Here is a 26,949-nt window from a genome sequence, read left to right on the forward strand (position 1 = left end):
GGGTAGGAGTGAAGGAACATGAACGGTAATAGGTTCCACCATCCATGGGAGGAGAGAGAGTAAGAGAGAACTTAGACGATGATAGGTTCTGTCGTTCATGACAAGAGGGAGAAAGAAAGAAGGAACATGGACGACGATAGGCTCCACCGTCCATGAGGAGAGAGAGAGAAGAGAGAACATAGACGGTGATAGGCTCTGCCGTCCATGACGAGACAAAGAGAGAAGAAAAAGAAAACATGGATGACAATGGATTCCACCGTCCATGACAAGAGGGAGGAAGTCCGGAGATAGTGAAGAAAAGACATGCACGACAATAGGCATCGTCGTGCGTGTCAAAAGGAACTTAGACACGATTTAGCCCACCACTCAAGAAAGGGCCTGATTCAATGTCCTTGTTAGAGAATAGGGAAAGAAATGTTATGCGTGGTGATGAACATCGTCATGCACAACAAGAGAGAGGAGAAACTCAGAGAGGCCTGACCATCCACTCGAGTTAAAGCTCGACTCACAATGCATGTTTCAAGAGATAAGAAAAGGAGGATGTCATGCTTGGCGTTGGGCATCTATGCAAATGACTGTGGAGGAGAGAGAAAGGAACTAATAGAGAGAAAAGAAAAGGCAGAGAGGGATCAAGAAAGAGAGCAGTGAAAGAAAGTAAAGTACAGAGAGCAAGAAAGATAGGATTAGGAAAGAGAGAGAACGAATTACGAAAGAAAAGAGATGAGAGAGCAAAGAGAGCAAAGAGAAAGAGGAAAGCAAGGGAAGAGAGACATGTAAAGCGATACTTACTACTGTGCATGCTTGAGGTAGAGAAGAGAGAGACAGAGAGAAGAAGAAGATGAGACGTGCACGATAATGCTTACTGTTGTGCATGATGAGAGAGAAGAGAGAGAAAGGGAGAAGAAGAAGAAAAGTGAGAGAGAAAGAAGAAGAAGAAGAAAAGTGAGAGAGAAAGAAGAAGAAGAAGAGAGAGAAAAAAAGAAGAAGAAGAGAGAGAAAGGAAAAAGAGGAGAGAGATTAAAAGAAAGCAAGAAGAGAAGAGAGAGAAATAAATAAGAGGAGAGAGAAAAAAAGAAGAAGAAGAGAGAGAAAGAAGAGGAGAGAAGAGAGGAGGATAGAGAAAGAAAGAAGTGTAGAGAGAAGAGAGGAGAGAAAGTTACCTTCATCAAGGGGTAGCAGACTTTTCTTCTTTCTCCTCTCTCTCTCTCCTGTATGTGGCCCTCAATCTCAAAGCTTAACTCTCAATTTTTATTAATCGAATTGCAGATCCTTTACAACGAGGTACAACATGACATCTATAGACTTGGGCCTAAAACAAGGGTAGATGCCCAAAATCTGACCTAATTGATGACAATTATAATTTACTAAACTAAAATAAAATTTATAAATAAGTGTAAAATGACAGCTTTGCCCCTGCTCAACAATACACAAAATTTCAAAACAGTCCCTGTTGTAGCCCTTGAACATGTGCGATTTTCCTAGGTCGATTCGGGGTTGCTCCGGTGCTCGTTTGATAAAAAGATGATAACTTTCTCATTAGGCTCGGCATCGCAATCAATTTGGTATCAACTTCGAACCACGGATCGTGTTTTTAAGCCACGATTATGTGGCTCAAAATTTGTACGAATCTTGAAAACTTCTGATCGATGATGCTCACTTCTTGATGTATTTCCTGTGTTTCTTTGATGAATTTTACTAAGCATGTCGTCATGATCACGTTGCCATAAATGCAGCTCGATTTTGTGCCCGAACGAAGATTTTACAATTTTGAGTTTTTGACCAGAATTTGGATTCTAACAGCTGGAATTCTATAGCAAATTTAACACCTTTGTATGCCATATCTAACTATTCCCCATGTGCAGGGTTCGGACCAGACATAGCCCTGGATCTTATGCACATAATTCCAAAGGTTTTACGTCGATCGAGTACACAAGCGTCACGATATGGCTGCTTGAGTGGGTCGTGGTACTGCTAATTTTCCTGCAACCTTGATCACGAATCATGGTCTTCTCTCTAGATTTTCTCCTAACTTGGACAACGTCACTAGATGTACCACATATCAAAATGCTCGTCTTGACGAGATGAACACTTTCACAAAATTTGAGCATGATGTGACTCGTAATGAGTGAGATATGAGTCTTCAAAGTTACTACTTGTGACTGTGAAAACCAATCTCCTTTAATGGAGATTGGTGCAAGGAGGGGGCACGGGAATAGTGTTCGGCCCATCCTTTTTTAGTCTTTTACCCGTAACTTTGTCTTGAAACATCTGTTTAAGACAAAATTTTACCCTAAAGGGTTTTCGACCGTACAGGATCCAATGGCAATGGTCCCACATTTTTTTGAAATTGTTTCTTTGTATGCACTACCTTAGGCATGTCGGATTACAAGGAAACTGGGCAAGTGGCCTTTTGAAGTCCTTAGGAACATTGTCACTCATTCTGGGGAAATATTAGGACTATCAAAAATTCCAATGGGGATCAAGGTGCTGAAAAATGTGTTCAAACAGCTTGGCCCACCGAATGTTGTGATTCACGAGAAGAGAGAAGGACAACATTCGAAGCATTTTGTTTGGCTTTATTACTTTTTTCTTCCTAGCCACAAGACCACATGAATGTCTAGGAGATATCCACGTAATGCTGTAACTAGGTGGTTACGTGCCTCGATCTTGTCCTCCTAGTCGGGATGACCTAGTGACACGTGTCTCAGGTTTCAGTGGAACTCAGGACTTGAGATTGCTCTCTCTGGAACCTTGTTAGGAAACAAGGGCTGATATACCAACTAATGAGAGAGGAATTTTAATGTGAGGTGGGACACACCTCATCTAGGTCCGTGACTCACTCAGGCTGACTCGTGCGTGCGCCCTCTTATATCATGACAGAAAGCCCCTCATCCTACAACCGGTTCATAATCACCTCCCTCTGCTTGTACTCTCATGTTTTTGAAATCACACACACATGGTTAATTTACAAGACAAGTGGGCTAAGTTATCCCTCCTTGTCTTTGGGCGAATGCACATAGGCATGAACATTCGAAAGAAGAAAAAGGTAAGAGGATAGATGAAAGGAGAAGAAAGAGATATAAGAGAGGAATGGGGAAGATAGGAATTTGACTAAGTGGCTAGACTAACACAGTAGCTAGACCAGCAAGTAATTGATCTAGCATGGCAGCAAGATGGGCACGGTAACTAGACTGGCACAATGACAATACTACTAGACGAAAGAACGATCATGGACCAGCCTGGCATGATGGTTAGCCTATCGTGGCAGTAAGATGGATACGGTAACTAAGAATGGCACAGCGGTAATACTGTTAGACGACGAGACTATCATGGCAGTGTTTGACTTAGCCCTTCTTGGTTAAACAAGAGGGAAAGAAGAAAGAAGAGAGAGAAGAAAGAGAGAGGGAAGAGAAAAATTAGAAAGGAATAGAGGAGATAAGAAGGGAGAAGAAAAAGAGGAGGAAGAAGAAAGAGAGAGGAGAAAAGGGGGGAGGAAGAGAGAGAATAAAGAAGTAAGAAGAGAGAGAAGAAAGAGAGAACAGAAAAGAGAAACATGGACTGTGATGAGATTCTGCCGTCCATGATAGGAGGGGGAGAAAGGGAAAAGAACATGGATGGCGATGAGCTTCTACCGTCCATGATAGAAGAGAGAGGAAGTAGAAGAATATGGACGACGATGAACTTCCACTGTCCATGACAAAAGAGAGAGAATAGAAGAAAACATGGACGGCAATGAGCTTTTATCATCCATGATAGAGGAGAGAGAAAATAAAAGAAAACATGGATGGCGATGAGCTTCTACCGTCCACGACAGTGGAGAGAGAAGATAGAAGAAAACATGGACGACAATGAGCTTCCGTCGTCCACGACAAAGGAGAGAGAAGATAAAAGATAACATGGACGGTGATGAGCTTCCACCATCCATGACAGAGTGGAAAAAAGATAGAAGAAAACATGAACAGCGATGAACTTCTGCCATCGATGACATAGGAGAGAGAATAGAAGAAAACATGGGTGGCAATGAGCTTCCACTGTCTATGACATAGAAGTAAAAAGAGAGAGAAAACATGGATGGTGATGAGCTTCCGTCGTCCATGATAGAGGAATAAGAAGAGAGATAAAACATGAACAGTAATGAGCTTCCACCATTCATGACATAAGAGTTAAGAAAATAGAGAAAACATAGACGACAATGAGCTTTCGCCGTCCATGACAGAGGAGTGAGAAGAGAGAAAAAACATGTATAGTGATGAGCTTCTGTCGTCCATGATAGAGGAGTGAGAAGAGAGATAAAATATGGATGAAGATGAGCTTCCACCATCCATGACATAGGAGTTAAGAAGAGAGAGAAAATATAGACAACGAAGAGCTTCTGCCGTCCATGACAGAGGAGTGAAAAGAAAGAGAAAACACAAACAGTGAAGAGCTTTCGCCATCCATGATAGAGGAGTTAAGAAGAGAGAGAAAACATGGATGGTGATAAGCTTCCACCATCCATGATAGAAGAGTGAGGAGAGAAAGAAAACATGGATGTCGATGAGCTTCTGCCGTCCATTATAGATGTGGAAGACAAGGGAACTTTGACAGATGCCCGGCTCGCCACTTGGGTTAAGACCCGCCTCACTGTTTATGCCCCAGGAGTAGGAAGACATCACACCCGGTGACAGACTCCGCCATGCATGAACAGAGAAGACAAAGAAATAACATGGAGAAACGAGAAAGAGAGGAAAAAAAAAAGGAAAGATAAAAGAGAGATAAGGAAAGTGAATAAAGACGATCAGGGAATAGAGAGATAGATGAGAGGAGAGAGAAAGAGCGATGAGAAGAGGGAGAAAGAGAGAGATGAGAGAAAGAGAGATGAGAGGAGGAGAGAGAAAGAAAGAGAGAGATGAGTGGAGGAGAGAGAAAGTCACCTTTATCAAAGGGTACCAAAACTTCTCTTCTCTCTCCTCTCTCTCTCTCTCTAAGACATGCCCACAATTTAAATGCAAAAACTCCCAAATTTTATACATGAAATTGAAAAATCAGGGTTCTTTGACATTTAAGTTTAGCATGTACTTATAGAATTGGGCCCAAACATGAGTGTACGCCCAAAATCTAACATAATTGATGATAATTACAATTTAATTGAATTAAAATAAAATATAAAAATTGGTGTAAAAGGACTGTTTTTCCCCTGCCCAACAATACATGAAATTTCAAAAGTCCCTTCTATAGCTCTAAAACTTGCGTGATCTTTCATAGATGAATCAAAGTTGCGTCGACATCCATTTGGTTGAAAGATGATTGCTTTCTTGTCGGGATAGGCATGACGATCAATTTGATACCAACTTCGACCCATGAATCACGTTTTTTTAGACCACGATCATGCGACTCAAAATTTGTATAGATCTTGAAAATTTCTGATCAATAGTGTGCTTATTTCTTGATGTTTTTCTTTGATTTCTTCCCTGAATTACACTGAGCATGATGTTACCATCACATTGCAACAAACGTAGCTCTATTTCGTATCCGGACGAAGATTTCATCGTCTTGGGTTTTTTATCAAAATCTGAAAATTTGGCGACAAGAATCTATATCAACTTCGCCGCCTTCGCGTGTCGAATTCAACCATTCATCGTACGTGGGGTTCAAAACAAACATAGCCTCAGACCTTACGTACATAATGCAATTGGTTTCTTATCGATTGGGTATGCGAGCGCCATGATATGGCCGCTCGAGCAAGGTGTGTTGCTGTTGAATTTTCTGCAACTATTTTCATGAGTCGCCAACTTCTCTCAAGTTTTTCTCCCTACTCGAGTATCATCACAGGTCGTACCATATATCAAAATGCTCGTCTTGACATGACGAACACGCTCACCAAATTTAAGCACGATCCAACTCAAGACGAGTGAGATATAGCTCCTAGAAGTCACTTCCCAAGACTATTGAAACATTAACTTTTAATGATGATTTGGTGCAGGGAGGGCACACAGGAATAGTGTGCAGCCTACCCCTTTTCAGTCCTTTACCCATAACTTTGTCCTAGAGCACTTGATTAAGCCGAAACTTGACCCATAGGAGTTTTCGACCGTTCTGGATCCAATGGTAGTGTTTCACTGCATTCTGACACACCAAAAATAGAGTTCTAGTTAGGGGGTTCGTTTCAGGTGCTAAAGGCTGATTTGTCTGAAATTATTTCTTTGTCTGCGCTGCCTTAGACATGTCAGATTATGAAAAATCTTAACAGGTGGCCTTTTAGAGTACTCAGGAAGATTCTGACTCGTTCTGGGGCAATTTTGAGACTGTCGAGAATTTCACTGTATGTCGAGGTTTTATTGACCAGACTCTCTTTTATTCTGCATCGAGGACCCAAGGTATTGAAAAATGTGTTCAAACCGCTTGCCCCACCAAATGTTGTGCTTCGAGAGAAGCAAGAAGGACAACATTCAAAAAATTTCCTTCAGCTTTATTACTTTTTTCTTCCTTGCCACAGGACCATGTGAACGTCGAGGAGATCCACTCATTGTTGTAACTTGGATGCTCAGATGTTTCAATGCAATGCACAGGTCCATTCTTTAAGACTTAGGGGAGAAGAGACGTTTTTTAAGGGATCCTATCGAAGTATTCGCCCTCCGTGGACTGTTTGTGATTTTGATAGCTGAGGATTTTGTACGGACCTCGTTGGTCAGAATTAGGCCCGTACGGCAGTCGAGTGCCGCATTGAAGGTCATTTTTCCCATTTAATCTGGGTTTGTTTGTTTTGTTGTTTGTTTTGGATGGTCTGCTGAAGGGCCTTACGTTGGCTTCCGTCTGCGTTGTGTACCATAATGTTCTTGACGGGCAGGGTACCTCAGTTTATCGAGGTGACCAGCTTTGAGAATAACTTTTCCCACTGCTAGCAGTTTCAACAAGCAGGATTCCTCTCTTCTTTGTCTGAGGCGTCCTTGAGTGCTCAATCCTGTTGCTGCATAACAGGTCCAAGGTCTGGCTGACTTGACTTTCTTGGGGCGTCTTAAGTAGCTTGGAGTTTGTTAGAGACCTCGTGGGAACAATGCTTTTCTTCATGAGATTTGTCTTTCCTTCTTAGTGTATCTTCCTTCCTTCAAGTCTTTTTTGCAAATGGACACAAGATGTCATAATCTTTCCATGAAGCTCGTATTTTTAGTATTGTGACACCAGGGATTCTTTCTCTTTGGATGTGGGTTAAAGCCGCCTATAGACATGAATGCTACATCAACCTATTTATTGGTCCAAGCGCCCTTTGTGGGTTTTCACTTGGACTTGGGAAGCAGCGCTATAGAGACGGCTTTTACAAACTTCTTTTTTATTTGGGGTTCTTTTACTCATGACCTTTCGACCATGTCCACCCTTTTCTTCCATTGTTACTCATGGTGCCCTTTGGGGTTTTCACCATGCTCGAGTTTTTATTTCACATAACTCTTTTACTCATAGTTTCGTGACCATGCCCGTCCATCATTTTTACTCATGGCGTTCCCTTGTTCAGGTTTACACCACGCCCATTATTCTTTGTTTTATCAAGGAGTGTTTAGGGTCATGCCTTCGAGACCTCTGCAAAGCCTTTTAACGTCATGCTGTCAAAACATGCACTACAATTTAAAATCATATAGCTGGACCGTGGTGGTGATGAATGGTAGTCTGTTGAGGCGATGGAGTGTGTATGGTGGTGGTTTTGACTCACTTTGGGGAGATGACACGAGGCTACCTGCGAAAGATGGATGATTTATGAATGATAGGTGAAAAGTAGTGACCCACTAGCTGACGGCAAGTATGGATGGCAGGATGGCTCATCGTTTTTTTAGCATGGGTGAAACTCACTTGGGAATGAAGAGTAGTAATGAAGGGATTCACTGGGGAATTATGAAGGTGGTGTGCACGCACGGACAAGTTGATGAGGGAAGACATGCATGAAGACTCATGTAAAGGGCGTGTGCACATGTGTGGGGCCAATTTTAAGGTCATGCCTCTGAGACCTGAGTATTTAAATGCATTTTTCAACACCTTGGTCCCTGATGCGGAATAAAGAGGAAGCAGGTCAATAAAGCCTACAAAATAGTGAAAATTTTGATAGTCTCATAATTGCCTCAAAATTGATCAAGATCTTCATCAACACTCCAAAAGGCCACCTGATAAGTTTCTTCGCAATCAGACATTTCTAAGGTAGTGAACATAAAAGAAACAATTTGGAAAAAAAGTGGCCTCTCGCACCCTGAAATGGACCTCGTAACTAGAGCTATATTTTTAGTGCATTCAACAACTGTGGTACCGTGCCATTAGATCCAACACAGTAAAAAACCTCTACAGGTCAAGTTTCGGCTTAATCAGGTGCTCAAGGACAAAGTTATGGATAAATATCGAAAAGTGGTAAGTCTCACATACTAATTCTCGTGTGGCCACCCAGCACCAAATTTAACTCAATTCGAGTCGGATCGCATTCAAATTTGATGAGCATGTTTGTCTTATCGAGACGAGCATTTTGATATGTTGTAGGCCCCATGACGATGCTCGAGAAGGGAGAAAAACTAAAAAGAAGACGTTGATCCATGAAGAAAATTGCAGAAAATTTGGCAGCAGCACGCCTCAATCGAGCGGCCAAATCATGGCACACGCGTTCTTGATCGACATGAAACAAATTGCATTATGTGCATAAGGGCCGTGGATATCTTTAGTTCGAACCTCTTGTATGATGAACTGTTGGGATTCACACACGAAGGCATCGAAGCTACTGTAAATTTTGGTCGTCGAAAAATTCCAACAAAAAGCTCAAGACGACAAAATCTTCATTCAACCATGAAATCAAGCTGCATTTTCTGCGACGTGATCGTGACAGCATGCTCAGTGTGATTCAACAAAGAAACAAAAGAAAAATGTCAAGGAACGAGAGCACTATCGATCTGAAGTTTTTAAGATTCATTCAAAATTCAAGTCTCATGATCATAGCTCAAAAACATGATTCATGGCTCAAAAACATGATTCATGGCTCAAAGTTGGTATCAAATCGATCTCCATGTCGAGCCCTACAAGAAAACAATCATCTTTTGATCACACGGGCATTAGAACAACCTTGGATCAGTCACAAAAGATCACACAAGTTCTCAAGCAACAGTAGGGACTGTTTGGGAATTCTACACATTATTAGGCAGGGGTAAAACAGTCCTTTTGCACCCATTTTTAAAATTCCTTTTAATTCAATTAAATTATAATTATCTTCAATTCTAGGTAGTTTTTAAAAGTCCACCCATGTTTGGGCCCAATTCTATATAAACATGCTAAACCAAATTATAAAAGAGCCTTTGGTTCATTTCTTAAATCAATAAATAAAGCTTCAATTTTTGCTTAAGTTCGTGGGTGCATCTTGGATAGAGAGACAGAGAGAGGAGAGAGAAGAAAAGGTCTGATACTCCTTGGTAAGGTAACTTTCTCTCTCCTTCCCTCTTTCTCTCTCTTAATTCTCTTTCTCTCTTATCCTCTCTTTCTCTCTTCTTTCTCTTTCTCTCTCCTCCCCTTTTTCTCTCTTCTTTCTCTTTCTTTCTCCTTCCCTCTTTCTGTCTCCTCCCCTCTTTCTCTCTTGTTTCTCTTTCTCTCTCCTCCTCTCTTTTTCTCTCTCTTCTTCCCATCTTTATTTCTCTTTCTCTCTCTTCTTCCCATCTCTATCATTCTTTTTCTCTCTTCTTCTCATCTTTACCTCTCTTTCTCTCTCTTCGTCTCATCTCTATCTCTCTTTCTCTCTCCTCTTTCTTTTTCTCTCTCCTCTTTCTCTTTTTTCTTCTCTCTCCTCTTTCTTTTTTTCTCTCCTCTTTCTCTTTCTTCTTCTCTCTCCTCTTTCTCTTTCTTTTTCTCTCTCCTCTCCTCATCTCTATCTCTCTTTCTCTCTCTTCTTCTCATCTCTCTCCCTCTCTCTCCTTTCTTGTCTCTATCTCTCTTTCTTTCTCCTCTCTTCCAAATGTAGCCGATGATGCTTAGCACCGCTTGTATCTTTCTCTCTCCTATCTTCCTAACGCAGCCAACGATGCTCAGCGTCGCTTGTTGTGACAACCCAAACTTTTTCAACAAGTTAGAAGGCATGGCAGGATAGGGAGGTTGAGGTTGGGGCCAGCGTCAGTTGGAAGTGCTAGTGTTGGGCCAACGCCTGTTGAAAGAGCCAGTGCCAGGTGGATTTATGTGGAGAGGCCACTACCGGTTGGAAGAGCCAATGCAGGGTGAAGAGCTAGCGTCTGGTGAAGAGGCTAGTGCCGGTTGGAAGCCAACATCGGGTGAGTTGGAGAAGAGTGCCATGTCGGTTGAAGAGCCAACGTCTAGTGAAGAGGCTAGCACTAGGAGGATTTGTGTGGAGAGGCCAGCGCCGGTTGGAAGAGCCAGCACCTGTTGAAGAGGCTAGCACCGGTTGGAAGTGCTAAGGCTGGGTGAGTTGGAGAAGAGAGCGTTGGGTGAAGAGCCAGTGCATGGTGAAGAGGCTACCATCGAGTGGATTTGTGTGCAATGCCGGCTATCTCTTTGACATGCATGAATTGTGTATGCCACTTGTTATATGTATGCTGATTGAGTGTCACTTGTCCAGATTTTACAATCTTTTGGTGACACTTGGCCAGCCACTTCAACCCAAGAGTACTTAAGCCCCCTTCCTCACTTGTGCCACTCATTCTTACTTCATCTCTCTCTCTCTCTAAGGCACAAGGTGGGCAACCATTGTTGGGCGGGTGAGAGCTGTGAGGAGAGGAGTGGAGAATACACCATTGTTGTATAAGTAAGTGGATCGATCACCATTGCATGATAGTCGTAAGGATGCATGAAATTTATGCGTATAAAATGAGAATGAAAGTATATGTGATGTAAGAAAATTGGTTTCTTATTCTATTATAATTAAGGATGTCAAGAATAAATGCATGATTCTTAAATTATATAAGAAATGCATGCTATGCATGATTATGTGTGTGTTCACATTATGAGAGAATGGTTTTTATCAAATGCCTCACGATGAAATGAAGATCATGGAATGTATGCTTGAGACAAGTTGTATGCAATGTGAAATTCCAAAGGTGTGAATGTTCTTGTATGAAGCTTTTGAATAGTCAAATGGAGTTCGATTGACCTCAAACCACCCCCATTGGAAAGATATACGAGTCTAGTAAAATATTTGTTTTCACTCATTGCTGAAATTATTTACAAAAATGAAGTTATGTTTCAAAATGAGAAGGTATATCATGAATGACTGTTTTCCTGGATTTTTCATTTATACCACTGTGGTCACGGATTTTAGCTAGCCAAACGAAGTTCATTTTCAGCCAAACCATAGCCATTTGAAAGATCTTTGAATGGGCTAAATTGGCATGCAGAAACTATTTTGAAAAGCTTCCTAGATTGAAAGTTATACCTTGCTTTATGAAGGTAAGTCACTGTGGGCAGTATTGATGAAAATCAGAACAATCACCTTGTTTGCCACAAATTTTTAAACCACTAAATGGAATCCAAATGCTTTCAAACTTGGTTTGTTAGAAAGATATATGTCTTGGCCTAAACTTTATTTTTATCCATCACAAGTTACTTTACAGTTTGAATGTTAAAATGATTTGAAGCAAGGTACGTTGCTGTCCACTATACACAGCAGGGGGCAGTTAGTTAACTCTCATTTCCTTGAACCTTTAAGAGGTCAAACGGAACCCAGTTGTCCTTAAACCACTCCCAAGTGAGGGATAGGTGTGTTTGGTACAAAATTAATTTTGGAACCATCTTCAAACACTAAATGGTCCAAAAGTTAGGACCCCAATTGCGAGCGTACATGCGCATGCATGATAATGAAGTTATGCTTTGCTATGACATGGAAGTATGATTATGATGAATGCCCTGTTGCAATATGAATTGCATGATTTTCGTAATGCTTATACTATATGTGAATGGATATCCACTATGTGAATGATGGTATCATGATGCTTATGTTAGATGTGAATGGATACCTATTGTGTGAATGATGGTATCATAATGCTTATGTTATATGTGAAGGGATACCAACTGTGTGAATGATGGTATCATGATGCTTATGTTATGTGAATTGGTACCTACTGTGCGAATGATGGTAGCCGTAGCTGTGATGCTATTATGTTATGTGAAAGGGCACCTACTGTGTGAATGATGGTGCCAGCAGCTGCGATTTTTCCTTGACTCCCCATGATAGGACGAGACTCAAGATGTGAGTAGTTGGGAGGGTCGCTCCCCTAAATCTATGTGGGCACTATGCATTGGGTCACCCAATGGTAGTGTAACGCCCTCTCGCCAAAAGGGTGCAAGGAGAGGGTAGTGTCTTGCAAGGCCTCTGCCTATCAAAAACACCAAAGCACGATGGGGATGTGTGCGTGTGTGAGGTCCTTACGAAGTGGGTCTTTCACTTGTCATGGTCCACCCTCCTGAGTGATGGTAGAAGTCCCAAGCTCAGGATTGGCTTAGCCTGACCAATGTGGCTTCTACTTCAAGAATAGATAGATCTGTTTGCCTGACTTATTTACGTTTTGTGCATGAGCTTTTAACTGAAGTTGTGATCTGCTGTCTTTATTACTCTACTTTAAGAAAGGTGATTGTGACTTATGCATTATATATATTGAACTGCCTTTCTCACATTTCTGTTAGAGTGTTGAGAAGCATGTTGTGGGACTTTATTTGATACATGTGTATATGTACGTATATGTGTATTGCGTATTTGTTATTACTATCATGCTAGTTGGAATGCAATGGTGTAGATCCTCTTACTGGGCTGTTAGCTTATTCCATCTTATTTTCATAACTGTAGAGTGAAGAGTGTTGAAACCTGAGCTTAAGGTGGGTTATCATTGGAGATTTGAAGCTTGAAGTTGAGAGGTTAAAAAGCTGTCCTTTGAAGACTTTCATTGTATGTTTTGGATGTCCCAGTAATGTGTGGTGTACCTCATTTTGTGTATTTTCGGTTAGTAGTGCCTTGAAGGAATTGTAAAGACTTTTTAATATTGGATGAATTGGATGTCTATACTTTTTGAATTGTCATTTGTTTTGATGGATGGTTTTATTCTTGTTTTCTTTCATGGTTTACTCTTGATTCCGTGTTTTCATGCGTTAAGCCACTCCCAACTGAGTCACATTTGTGATCGGAACCCGCGCTTTGTCACTCGTCTGCAGGGGTCAAGGGCGGGGTTGTGACACTTGTGTCCTTCTCTGTCCTCTTTCACTAAATGTAATTGACGACGCTCAGTGCCGCCTGTGTCCTTCTCTCTCCTCTTTTCTTAAACACAGCTGACGATGCCCAGCACTACTTGTGTCCAATCTCTCATCTTCTCCTAACACAGTTGACGTGCCCAGCATGCCTTGTGTCCTCTGTTTCCACTTCTCCTAACACAGCCAACGATGCCCAGCGCTGCTTGTGTCCTCTCTTTCCTCTTCACCTAACACAGCTGATGACAACCAGCACCGCCTGTGTCATCTCTTTCTTCTTCTCCTAACACAACCGATGATACCCAGCACCGCTATTTGAACGTATTTTTCAGCACCTTGGTCCCCGATGCGGAATAAAGAGGAAGCAGGTCAATAAAGGCTACAAAATAGTGGAAATTTTGACAGTCTCAAAATGGCCCCAAAATCAATCAAGTTCTTCATCAACACTACAAAAGGCCACCTGTCGAGTTTCATCGTGATCAGACATGTCTAAGGTAGTGAACACAAAAAAATAATTTCGGTAAAATCGGCATTTAGCACCCTGAAATGGACCCCGTAACTAGAACTATATTTTTGGTACGTCAAACAGTTGTGGGATCACCATCATTGAATCCGGCACGATCGAAAACTCCTATTAGTCAAGTTTCAACTTAATCGGGCACTCTAGGACAAAGTTAGGGGTAAAATACCAAAAGGGGTAGGCCACACACTTTTCCCATGTGGAAACCCTGCACCAAAACACTATTAAAGGTGGTTATTTTTACAGTCATAGGAAGTAACTTTCGAGGCCTATATCTCACTCGCTCCATGTTAGATTGCTCTCAAATTTTGTGAGCATGTTCGTCTCATCAAGACAAGCGTTTTGATATGTGGTACGACCCGTGACAATGCCCGAGTAGGGAGATAAACTAGGGAGAAATTGCTGATTCGTGAAGAAAATTAAAATAAATTCAGCAACATCCAAATCATGGCGCTCGCATACCCGATCGGCAGGAAACCCATTGCATTATGTGTGTGAGGTTTGTGGCTTTCTCTGGTCCAAATCCCGTGTACGATGAATGGTTGGATTCCACACAGAGACGCTGCAGCTGCTGTAAATTTCGACTGTCGAATTTTAAGATTCCGGCCAAAAACTCAAGACGACGAAAGCTTCATTCGGACACGAAATCGAGCTATATTTGTTGCAACGTGATCGTGACAGCATGCTTAGTGTGATTCAGAGAAAAAATTGAAGAAAAAGATTAAGAAACGAGCACACAATCGATCCAAAGTTTTCACGATTCAAGCAAATTTCAAGTTTAATGATCATGGCTTAAAAGCATGATTCATGGTTTGAAGTTGGTATCAAATCGAATGCAATGTTGAGCCCCACAAGAAAACAATCATTTTTCAATCAAACGAGCATTAGAACAACCTCATATCAGTCATGAAAGGTCACGTAAGTTCTCGGGCAGCAGTAGGGACTGTTTTGGAATTCCACACATTGTGAGGCAGGGGCAAAACATTCCTTTTACACCCATTTTTAGAATTTCTTTTAATTCCATTAATTGTAATTATATTCAATTCTAGGTAGTTTTTGGGCATCCACCCATGTTTGGGCCAAATTCTATATAAGTATGTAAAGCCAAATCATAAAATCCATTGGGGTTAATTCTTAAAGATTGAATAAAGATTCCATTTTTGCTTAAGCTCGTGGGTGCATCTTGGAGTGAGAGAGGAGACAGAAGAAAAGCACCGGTACCCTTCAGTAAAGTAACTTTCTCTCTCCTCCCCTCTTTCTCTCTTCTTCTCATCTCTATCTCTCTTTCTCTTCTTCTCATCTCTCTCTCTTTCTCTCTCTTCTTGTCTTTATCTTTGTTTCTCATCTCTATCTCTCTTTCTCTCTCTTCTTCTCATCTCTATCTCTCTTTCTCTCTCTTTTTCTCGTCTTTTTCTCTCTTTTCTTCTCATCTTTATCTCTCTTTCTCTATTCTTCTCATCACTCTCTCTTTCTCTCTTTTTCTCTCTTTATCTCTTTTTCTCTCTTATTCTCATCTCTACCTCTCTTTCTCTCTCTTATTCTCGTATTTATCTCTCTTTCTCTCTCTTCTTCTCATCTATATCTCTCTTTTCTCTCTTTTTTGTCTCTATCTCTCTCTCTCTCATCTCTATCTCTCTTTCTCTCTCTTCTTCTTTTCTCTCTCTTCTTCTCATCTCTATCTCTCTTTCTCTCTATTCTTCTCATCATTATCTCTCTTTCTCTCTCTTCTTCTCGTCTCTATCTCTCGTTCTCTCTCTTCTTCTCATCCCTACCTCCTTCTTGTTCTTCTTCTAGAAACACAGCCGGCAATGCCTAGCGTCGATTGTGTCTTTCTCTCTCCACTCTTCTTAAAACACAACCAACAATTCTTAGCATCAATTGCGTCTTTCTCTTTCCTCTCTTCTCAACAAACACAGTCGGTGATGCCTAACATCGACTGTGTCCTTCTTGCCCCCTCTCTCTCTAACACAACCGATGATACGTAGCATCGACTGTGTCCTCTCTCTCTCCTTCTTGCCCCCTCCCTCTCTAACACAACCGACGATACCTAACACCGACTGTGTCTTCTCTCTCTTCTTTTTCTAACACGGCCAGCGATGCCTAGCACCGACAATGTCTTCTTTCTCTTCTTCTTCCAACACAGCCGGCGACTCCACTAGGGACTTACTACCCCCTAGTCGGATCGTACTTATTTGGTTAGTTTCTCCTTTTTATTTTCTGTACTCACACATTACTTATGGTTTGCGGGTTCTGTAACCCATTCATCCGAATCGGGGATTTTCTCATCCCCACATTCGCGAGTGTCCTTAGGGAACAAGTTCCTCCAACTTCGTTCCCAACCATCCTTTTGAGCAAAGACCCATTGTCTAGCTCCCAGGTCTTAATCTGGATTGGTGTGAGTAGGACTTGAAGGTCCCTCACTTCCCATCTTCTCGCTCTGGTGGAACCTCAGCCAAGGAACCCTGCATTGACAGCACGTCTATTGCCACACACAGCATGCACCCAGCCACCAGCAAGTCACTTGTCGGTCATATTGCCACAGTACGTCGGAAGGTAGCCCAGTCCCTCTCTGCAGAAGGCAATCAATTTTCCATTGCTTTTGTGGGTCACCGCAAGGCCGTGAAGGTCCTTTATTGGATTATGGTGTTAAATGGTCCTTTAGAGGGTTAAGGAATGAAAGTTCCATCACGGGCCTATTCAAATCATGATGGTCTATCAATAAGGGTGCATGGACTATCATAATCATGTTAGGACTGTGATGGTCCTTTTACAACTATATATGTCATGGGATTGGTCTATCACTAGCATGGAACAAGCTTGGACCATCACGGCCTATTAGATCCATGATGATTCTTCACGGCCCTATGAGTCCATGAAGGGTATGGGTATGGATGTAGATTTTAAAAAATTTGGGTATTTTTAAAAATTTTGAGTAAAGGGGATACTTTTGATCATTACCCATGATTATATGATATCTTTGAAAAAAAGAATCCAAGAGCTTTCTTTAATTGTACATTCAAACGCGTCTCTCTCTCTCTCTCCCAATAAAAATCAAATACTATTTTGTATGAACTGAATTATATAATTATACATTAATGCAATTCTATTATTTATATATTTTATTTTATTTGAAATTAAAATGAATACTTTCAAGCATATGGAGATCCTACAGACCTCATCTCGAAGATCCTTGAGAAAAAGGAAACGAGCATAGGTGTTATGGTTGGACAAAGCCTTCTCTAACAGTGATTTGGAGAAGGACATTGCATTTTCAAGTTCGTTTTCTCCCACGAACATAAAATGGGATGCCTTATAAACACTGAGCATTGGGATTAAATATTCTTCGTAGTTCTCTTCCACGTGCGATCTGATTTGAGGGCTGGACAAGTACCAACAAAACTTACCAGCAAATTGCTACAATCTCCATCAATTAACCCATGAGTTTTATGGATTATACCACCATTTGTCTACTCAAAAATTGAGAGATATGAATGCCGTTATGGCAGATGTCGAAAATACATCGGAAGAAGATATCTTCTAATTGGTTTACATATTCATTCGAGACTAGAATCCATCACATGCGCTACTAACTCTAACTGAAGTATTTGAGGGAGTTAACTTGGATATTCAATAATGAAATAGTCTATATATTTGCAAATTATTTACAGTTCACATAGTACCAATCAAAAATTAATAAAGAACAAACAATACATTTTCATTTAGATAACTCATATGAGGAAATAATATATAAAAGCATTGGGTAATGAAAGTTCAACACAAAATGAAAAAGTTAAGATAATAAGGAACATTGTTTCATGCGGGCTGGATCGCAGTTCTATATATGCTGTCCATAAAGTATAAAGCATCTATCTTAAAGATGGATGCAAGTTGGTGTTCCATCTAAAAACAATGAAAACTAACGGTTATAAGTCTTTTCTTACTAGAATTATTATTTTTTGTTTTTAAAATTTATTTATTTGTTTATATTCAATGTTAGAGGCTACTTGTTTTTAAAAATTAATTCTTAAATTCCATCTCCTAAATAAATTTATTAAAAAGCCCGCATTTCTACATATGCAAGCTTCGGTCCAGAAAATAAAAGAGGGGGAAGAGAGAGATTAAAAAGTTAAGAAAATAAAAGAGGAGAGAGAGACTTCGTGTTGAGGATTGATGTCTTGTATTCTGAGTAAATAGATCTGCCAAGGTGGAGTCAAAAAGACTACTCCAGAGGGCCGTTAAGGGTTAAGGAAAAAACAAAGATCTCTTTGTAATTAGATAAAAACAGAGTGACACGAGGAAGAGAGAGTACTGCTAGCAAAGAAGCTCTAATCTCTCATGGACGTAGGCACGTGCCGAGCCACGTATATCTTTGTGTTGTGGATAGTTGTCTCTTTCTTTTGTATTTGTTTCTTCTTTTTTGTTTTCGTAGATTGCTTTTTGTTTCTACACTTCGTACACTAAACTGAGTTATAATGTGATGATGGGCCTTGCTGTCTTCAGATGGGACAAATCTAATAAATCCATAACTCAAAAGTGGAAGCTTTACCTTGTCGTACTCAATTGGGACCATGACGAATGAGCCAAGAAAAAAGTATTTAATTATGTAAAAATGGTATCCTAATATGGTGTGGTCTTTTTATATGCCATCATTACATCCAAGGTCAGTCAACATGTTTTTTTTGTTTACGGAATTATCCCTCTGTCTGAGAATGTCATTGTCGGACTTTTTTTAAAAAAAACTTAAGTTGTGGTCCAAGTATAAAATTCTCATAACGTTTTTTGTTTTTTTTCAAAACTTAAGCTGGGGTTCGAGGTTGAAATTCTCGTAACAAAACTTAAATTTTGAAAGAAAAAAGTGGTCTGGGAATGCCATCCCCAGACCGTTTTTTTTTTTTCAAAATTTAAGTTTTGGCCCGAGAATTTCAACCTCAGACCAAAAATTAAGTTTTGAAAAAAAAAAAAAAACGGTCCGAAGATGACATCATCGGACCGCAACTTTAAGTTTTTTTTTTAAAAAAAAAAAGCATTGACTGAGGGGTAATTTTGTCAAAAAAAAATCATGTTCATCGACGTTGATTGTAATTTTCGGATATAAAAAGTGCAACTCGTATTTTTCTAACTTATTTAAGGTTCGTACTTAAATAACTGAAAAAAATAGTGAGGGCAACCCAAAAAAATGGCTCACGTGGGGACACACGGTATCCATGGTCCGTAGAAATCTAAATGCAAGTGAATCCTTGTACATTTCTTCTGCCACCAAGAGTTGCGCATTGTTTCTTCATCATCTTCCATCCAAACCCTGCATTTTTCAACAACATATCAAAAATTTCGTACTATATAGAAGAAGAAAAAAAAAAGAAAAATGATAAATTAGTAAGAAAAGCCTACGAAAATCTATGAGCGCCTTGACGAATTTCTTATTCTATTCTATATTAATTTTTAGGAAAATTTACATTTGTACTATATTTAGATATGATAATTATGCAGAGGTCCTAAATTTATTAAAATTTACAAGGAGGTCGACTAGTTCAATGTTCTAAACATCAACTCACTGCTTTTTTTCGTATGTTTTATATTTTTCAGTTTTGCCCCTCAGTCTTATAGTTCGATGTTCTAAATATTGAACGATTTTTATTTTTAAAAACAAAAACTTTTCTGAAGTACAGGGACCAGAATCCTCGAACCGCTTGGCTTACATAAACATTATGGAAGCTACGTGGTCTAAGGGCTAAATCCTTGGAATACTTTGATGTGAGGTCCTAAACCTTGAAGGTTCACACAAGCCAAGCTGTCTAAAGTTCCTAACCTCAAACTGTTACCTAGACTGTGAATTTTACAATTCAAACCATCCAAAGTTCCAGATCTCGGACCTGGCTTGTGCAATCTTCATTGAAGCCAAGCCGTCCGAGTATCAAGACCTTGTTCTATGTTGTGTTGTGAACTGCTTACATATATGTATCTTTTAACCCTTTTTGTATCTCTTCTAAAAAGTACTCTTCCAACCCTAAATTCTCCAACACGTCGACCATCCATAGCTTAATGAACCCCTCGTCCACATGATATGTTGCAGGAACTGTATCAGCATCGTTCGTTATGTTTACAAAGCTACATTCAACATAAAAAACAAAAAGAACACGAAAAAGAGAAAAAGATACAGCGTTAGTCCCCCGTAATGTTTTAGTGTTTTTCTTCTACCTCCATTTCCAACTTTCTGAAACATGGATATGAGATAGTTGAGGAAATCAGAATCCTTTGTAGCTATGAATGCGCATGCTGTTAAAGAAGGAGATCCAAATAGGGACCCATCAGGGCCCTTGAATCGTAAGACCTCTCCGAAATCGATCTCGTACGTTGCTGGCATGGCTTCCAAATGATATAACAGAGCAACTTCATAAACTTGTGTCGAATTTTCCGTACAAAAAGATCAAAATATGTTGAAACAAATCGAAAGCATACCCGTCAAACTTCAATCAAGAAAATCAAATAAGCAATCTAGAAAGAGAATATTTACCTTTTATGAATTCTCTCTCTTTCTCTAAAAAGAGATTTTACCGGCGTTGGGAAACCTTTGGGAAAGATTTCCAGTCCTTTGCTTTGAGCTAGTTCAATCGTACCAAGAAAAACGACAGTAAACCATTGAGTTGAAAATTGTGGAGAATGTTCAAGCAGGAGCTTCTCTATGTTTTCAAGAATGAAGTCGAACCCTAGTACAACAATGTTATTGGTACAAGGGTTTTAGTGCAAACAATCATATGATTCATGTTTTTTTATTTATATTTTTTTTTTGGATAATCCAGTGCCCCTACCCATTTTTTCAAATAATTGAGGAGTTAGTTTTTTTAAAATGTTAATGTGGTAGTGTCAGGAAATAAAAATCACAATGTAGGGACTAAGATGCGGGGATACTACCTATACGACCCCGACGCATTTCCATTTCCTTTCTTTTTTGATACTACACTCGCAGCATTGACTAGGGTGAGAACGGGTCGGATCGGGGCTGGATCCTACCAGATCCATATTTGGATCAGGATATTATACATTGGATCTAGGTTGGATCCGGGTTCAAAACAGATCCGGATCCAAATAATATATATCGAATTCATATCCGAATCCAAATAGTAAATCGGATCAGCATTGAGATCCAAATAGTGTGTCGGATACTACTCTATATATAATGTTCGTTGGTGAGGGAAGATCGTGGATTTCATTTTGTATACTGTGTTTAAGACACCCATCTAACCTACTTCATGCAAACCAAATGGAGTAAATCTCAAATGTCACTCAAAATGGATCACATTATTGTGCGTTTAAAAATAGAGTAGTTAGAAAACGGGAGTAGTGCAGCTGTGCACGAGCCAAAACATTAATGGGGGAGTAGGGCGGGCCGGGCAGCCTAGTCGAGCCTGATTGGCTTGGCTCTAGAAAAGTAGGGTCTAGGCCACAAACTGTGACCCGAGGGGCGGGCTAAGGCCAATGCCAGCCAGCCTGGACCTCTTTCCTTTCTTATTTTTTTCTTTTATTTTGTCTTCATTTATTTTTGTCTTAAGCCACCGGCCATATTGGGGAGAAGGGCTGGAGTAGGGTCACGGATGGCCCGGCCCATTGCCATTACAGGGGAGAATGATTTCATACAACAAAAACCATGTGCTAGGATGGAAGGTAAAACAAATCACAAAGCAGTTGAGAAAAATATCCATACAGAAACAGAAGGTTACATGATTAGGGTAGTAGGATGCCACAACATGAACCCAATTCTTGTTATGGATGGAGAACATCTTCCCCACTGAGCTACCAAAAAAAAATCTTATTAATAAGGGGAAAAAGTTGTTTGCGTATCTCTCTCCATGCACTCGTGACCTACGTCCCAAGTCTTAAGGGCAACAATGCATGCAAGTGTAGCAGGGAGGCACTCAGCGGTGGGAGAGGGAGAGTTGCCGTCATCGTCCCCTCCCCAAAATCCCTCAACTTTTTGATTCTGAATAATCCATTCTAAACACTTTGGAAACATGGGCTCCCCTCCACATTTATCACTTGGAATCATGGCCACCCATGCAATATCATAAGCAGATGGATTGTGGATGGGGACCTTCATCTCACGCATCATTTGCTTCATCTCTTTAACTAAAACTTCAATATGTTTCTCCATCTCCTTCTCTAAAAATCGTAACACCTACTAAAATAAGATTTCTAATACCTCTCTCTCTATTTGAGTACTGTTACTTCTCTCTAAAATGTTCTAATACCTCTCTCTCTTCGCGTAAGCAGTTGCATGGGAGAAGAGGTTATTTATAGGCCCCAAAGGAGGCGCCGGAATACTGTAGGAAGTAGGTTCTGTTGTCACACCACGGAGGCTCCGTTTTCGTCAGTTGGAAGTCAAAAAGGCCGGAAACGTTTCCAAGTATGAAAAGGGTTGCGATAAAAGTATGTTACCATCGTGGAAACGAAAGGAGGCTCCGTTTCGTCAGTTGGAAGTCAAAAGATGCGAAACGTTTTCATGTATGAAAAGAGTTAGGGACCAAGGTATGTTACCATCGTGGAAACGATCCCCTGATAAGGACCCCAGTGGCTCATAAATATTTTCTTTTCTTCTTTTGGACTCGGTTTTTATGTGGCGACCTATTAATACTTTATTTTTAAGGTGGAGTTTTTTATTTAATTTTTAAAAATATGTAATGCTAACATAGATGTCATGGATATGAAAAAATAAATAAATTTTAAAATTTAAAAATAATAATTCTAATAAAAAAACATTTGAACCGTTACTTTTCATATTTTTGGATGGAACGCCTATCGACATCCATCTTTAAAATGGATGCTTTCCACTTTTTGGACTGTAGTCATGCAAACCATTTTCTTTTTTTTTTTGGGAATTCTTTTTGTAATTTTTTTTAAATTTTTTATATTCAATAAAATAGAAATTTGTTATTAATAATTCAGTTCTCGTAAACTTATGGCCAATTACGTCATCATAATGAAGCAAATTAGAAAACCATCGACTTTGACTCTCATGATGAACATTACGGATTAGATGACCACGAAGCATTTCCATGGTAAGTTAATCGTCAACGTCCATTATTCAAAATGGACGACAAATGCCCCCTCGTACAACTTACTTTACCCCATAGGAAATTTGTACACTACTGAGCTTCCCAGGTGTAAAAGTTCCATTATTTCTTGGAGGTACGCAATATTATTGTCTATAGGGTTGGCGATGGACCGGGGTTGGGCTGGGTCAACAAGGCCCTATCTTGGTTCTGTTCCTCAGTGGCTAGTGTTGGCTAGTGTTGGCCCAATCAAGGCCTGGGGCTGAATAAATTTAAAAAAAAAAAAACAAAACAAAAAAAATTAAAATAAGGGTCAAGATGTGCCGACCTTGTTTTGGCCTTGACGCTGGCCCGACACGCCCAGGCCCTTAGGTTTCTATATACTACACTACTATATACTCCATTTACTCCCATGCCAATACTATATGGGAAAGGTTTCTATACTTTATCTATAGCATAGAAGATCTATGTTTCTTCTACCATCCAGCTGTCCAATTTTGATCAAGTGAGCTCCTCACTGTTTGATCCTAGATCCGACACCATAGAGTATTTTATTTTTAATTTTTTTATTGCAAATTGTATAAATATGAAATTTGGTACGTACCATCTTCTCATTGGGGCGCACCTATAAATAATTATTAAAAATATTTTTCAATAAAATATAATTACCAAAATACCCTTGAATCTTTTAGGGGTATTTTGATCATTTTATTTTTTTGGAGATATTTGTTTTATATTTGTTATAAGTGCGAGTTTAATAGAGGATTGGATGCCCAAAATTTGGTGTCAAAATATTTTTATATAAAAAATTAAAAATAAAAAAGTGTAGAGACATGATATTGTGATTGGGGCAATCTTAGCCCTCCATTCAGAATGATAGTTGGATAAAGGGAAGCATATAAGTTTTATGTTGTAAGAGAAGCATAAAAAGCTTGCCCATACTATATACTGCAGTATTATATACTCATTTTACTCAAGTAAAAGGTTTCTATAATTTCCCTACTATATAGAAGATATATACTTCCCCTTCCATCCAACCGTCCAATTAAGATCACATAAGCCATTGACCATTTGATCTGAAATTTGACGTCTCAAAGTATTTTATTTTTATTTTTTTACAAATTATATGAATATGAAATTTGGTATATGCTATCATCTCAATGCGATGCAGCTAAAAAATATTTAAAAAAATTTGATAAAATATAATGAACAAAATACCCCTGAAATTTTGAGGGGCACTTTAGTGACTTTATTTTAGGGAAAATATCTTCATATCCCTTATTTTTATATTTCATTTCTTGATAAACCCATTGTTTCAAAAGATATCTTCTAACCCCTTAGCCACTTTAAACTTTTTTTTTAACCTAAACAAATGTGAGAAAGACATGATATTTCTAAAGGGTGCAGTTTGCATATAGATGCATCGGTAGCTGTAGAGGTAAGGTGGGCCTTCAAGTTTTGTCATCGTATATAATTTGACGCAAAATGTTCGTAGGATTATCTCAAAATCTATTTTTATATCTAATTATAAAATTTTAAATTTCAAAAATGGTTAAAATCGAGTAGATCTATAAACATATAAAAATCTTGAAAATGGACACTATAGATAATATGTCGTAAAATACACTATTTCTGATAGTTAAATCTTTTTCTTTTTCATGGTCATACATCTCGATGTCGAGATGATTTATCAAAGGGTTTTTCAACCTTAAAACTACCTTTTTCGATGGATTTTTGAGGTGCATCTGTAGTTCTACATTATAAGGTTGTATCTTTATATAAATTTTTTCCATTTGTAAACCCAATTATTTCTCTCTTTTTACTTAGATACTACAAACTTCTTTTTTTCTCTCTCTTTCTGTCTCTCTCCCACTCTCTCTCCTCCCGATAACCTCTCACCTCCATGAAGCCCTTCTCTCTCTCTCTCTCTCTCTAGAAGTTTGAGAGAATTGTATTTAGAAAAGACATGTCTTTTTAGATTTGTTTGGCCTAAAACAACATGTTTAAATTAGCTCAGGCAGGGGGTGGGGGGTGGGGGGAGAGTTAGAAGAAATAACAATTTTCATACCTCAAGACATCTTTTAAAACCTTTGATCTATTATGATATGAAGCCTAAAAATAAAGGGTATGGAGATATTTTCCTTTATTTTATTGAGATTTTTTTATATTTTTACAGGTGTGCGTTTAAGAGATGAGTGGATACCCAAAATCTAGTAACAAAATGTTTATAGAAAAGTTAAAAGTAAAATATTATAGATGCACGAAATTGTGATTTGGGCCATCTCAGCCTTCCATTCACAATTGATGGTATGATAGAAAAATATATAAAAATTTTATGCAATAGAAAAAGCATAGAAAGCTTGCCTTTTACTCCCTCCTCTAAAAACCATAATTTAGGAGTAACTACTCATTTATGAAAATAATCATGATGTGATTAGTTGATGAATCCATTTTTGGGATACCATAGAGAAAAAAAAAAAGGGAAAATTACAAAAATCAATTCCCAAAACCATACTTTCTATGCAACTTACCCTCAACTTAATTTTTTCTTTCACTTTTTTCCCCAAAACAAACTTTCTATACAAATAACCCAATAGAAAAAGTTCATCCTTTTTAAATGAAAATTCTCTTGTCGTACATAAAAAACGTTTTGGCCAAATTGAGGTTGACTTTTTGACCCCAATAGCACATTGTTGGAGCGTATCATCATATTGCCGGAGCTCACAAGTGTCAGATTGCCCTAAGACAACTACCGGACCGCCCTTTACATAGTGTCAGAGCCCTGGAATCCAGTAACATCTACTGCAGGATCACCATTTGCAATTGTCGAACCGCTCTTTGCAACTGCCGGACTGCACTTTATACAATGTCTGAGCCCTACTGCCAGACCGTATTTATACAGTGTCAGAGCCCTATTGGCGAACATTACTTCACACAGTGTCAGAGCCCTATTACCGAACCGTGCTTATATAATACTGGAGCTCCTATTTTGGTGGGATAGAAGAGAAAAAGGTGTGGGTAAGGTAAAAATAAAAAAAAAGTCGTCTAAGCATTGTTTTATTTTTTATTTGGTTAGGGTTGCTTACACGTGTTGTTGTCCTAGGGGATCCACACTAAGTCGGCTGGCCGTCTTCAAACAAGGCCGCCATTTATACGTTGGCTTTAGTGTGACAAACCAAAACGTGCCACATAGTTGCTAATGCTATTACGTTATCGGTGCCACAAGAAAAATCGTAATATCTTACACAAGAATGGTACAATGACTTATGACTTGAAGTTACCATCGTTCCTGTTGAAAAATAACTTCATTTGGCCTTATCTCCCTCTAATAGTTGGTATAATCTAGCAAATCTAGTATCCAACGTCTAGGATCATCTCCATTATGTGGGATTGCTCATGTGATAATGTTAGGCTAAAATACTCATTGATATTCAAATTGAATGGTAAATTTTTAATTTTTAAAAATAATTAAAATCAAGTATATTTATAGGCTAATGTTCGCAAAATCGAACTAGAACAGTTAACCAGTTTGGGTTAGGAGTGGTTTGAATCGGAACTGAACTAATCGGGGCGGTTAACCGTTTTAACCGGTCAAATATTTTTTTTTTAAAAAAAGAAAACAAGGTAAAAAACATCCAAAAAAATTAAAAAAAATTTGAAAAAAAATAGAAAAGCTTAGATTAAGTGTATACTATTACATTACATACATTTATCTTACAAAAAAACTTGAAACAAATTTTTATATAAATTAATATTTGAATACTATAAAGATATACATGACAATTTAGAATTTGACATTAATTCAATTAATGAAGTTACAAAGTCCAACTAACAATGCTAGCAGTATGAGAGCAGCGAGGGGGTCCATGATATTGTTGTGTTTCACTATCAAGATTTATGGGACGAAAAATCCTAAAAATCCTAAAAATCCAAATTTTATTTTTCATTCAATAAAACCTAAAATCCACAAAATCGACCTCCAAATTTTTGTTTTTGTTCTAAAATTCGTTCATTTATTTTATGCAATCAATAATTTCACACAAATATTGTTTATATATATTCTCATATTCATTGTAAAAAACATATTTTTATAAATATATATATTATATAACATTAAAAACAATCCTCACAAAAAAATATCAATTCTATTTTTCATTCAATAAATCCTAAATTCCCCAAAATTGACCTCCAAATTTTGTTTTTGTTCTAAAA

The 26,949-nt window shown here is 38.8% G+C and overlaps 1 pseudogene; it reads right to left on the reverse strand.

Annotated features, from left to right (window-relative positions):
- The window catches only part of LOC110007783 ((E,E)-geranyllinalool synthase-like), a 28,028-nt pseudogene extending 6,082 nt beyond the window's left edge, over positions 1–21,946 (reverse strand).
- Positions 21,947–26,949: the final 5,003 nt, after the last annotated feature.

This window comes from Amborella trichopoda, chromosome 13 (assembly GCF_054954075.1).
Source record: "Amborella trichopoda isolate Santa Cruz 75 chromosome 13, AtrichopodaSantaCruz75HAP2 v2.0, whole genome shotgun sequence".
Taxonomy (NCBI): domain Eukaryota; kingdom Viridiplantae; phylum Streptophyta; class Magnoliopsida; order Amborellales; family Amborellaceae; genus Amborella; species Amborella trichopoda.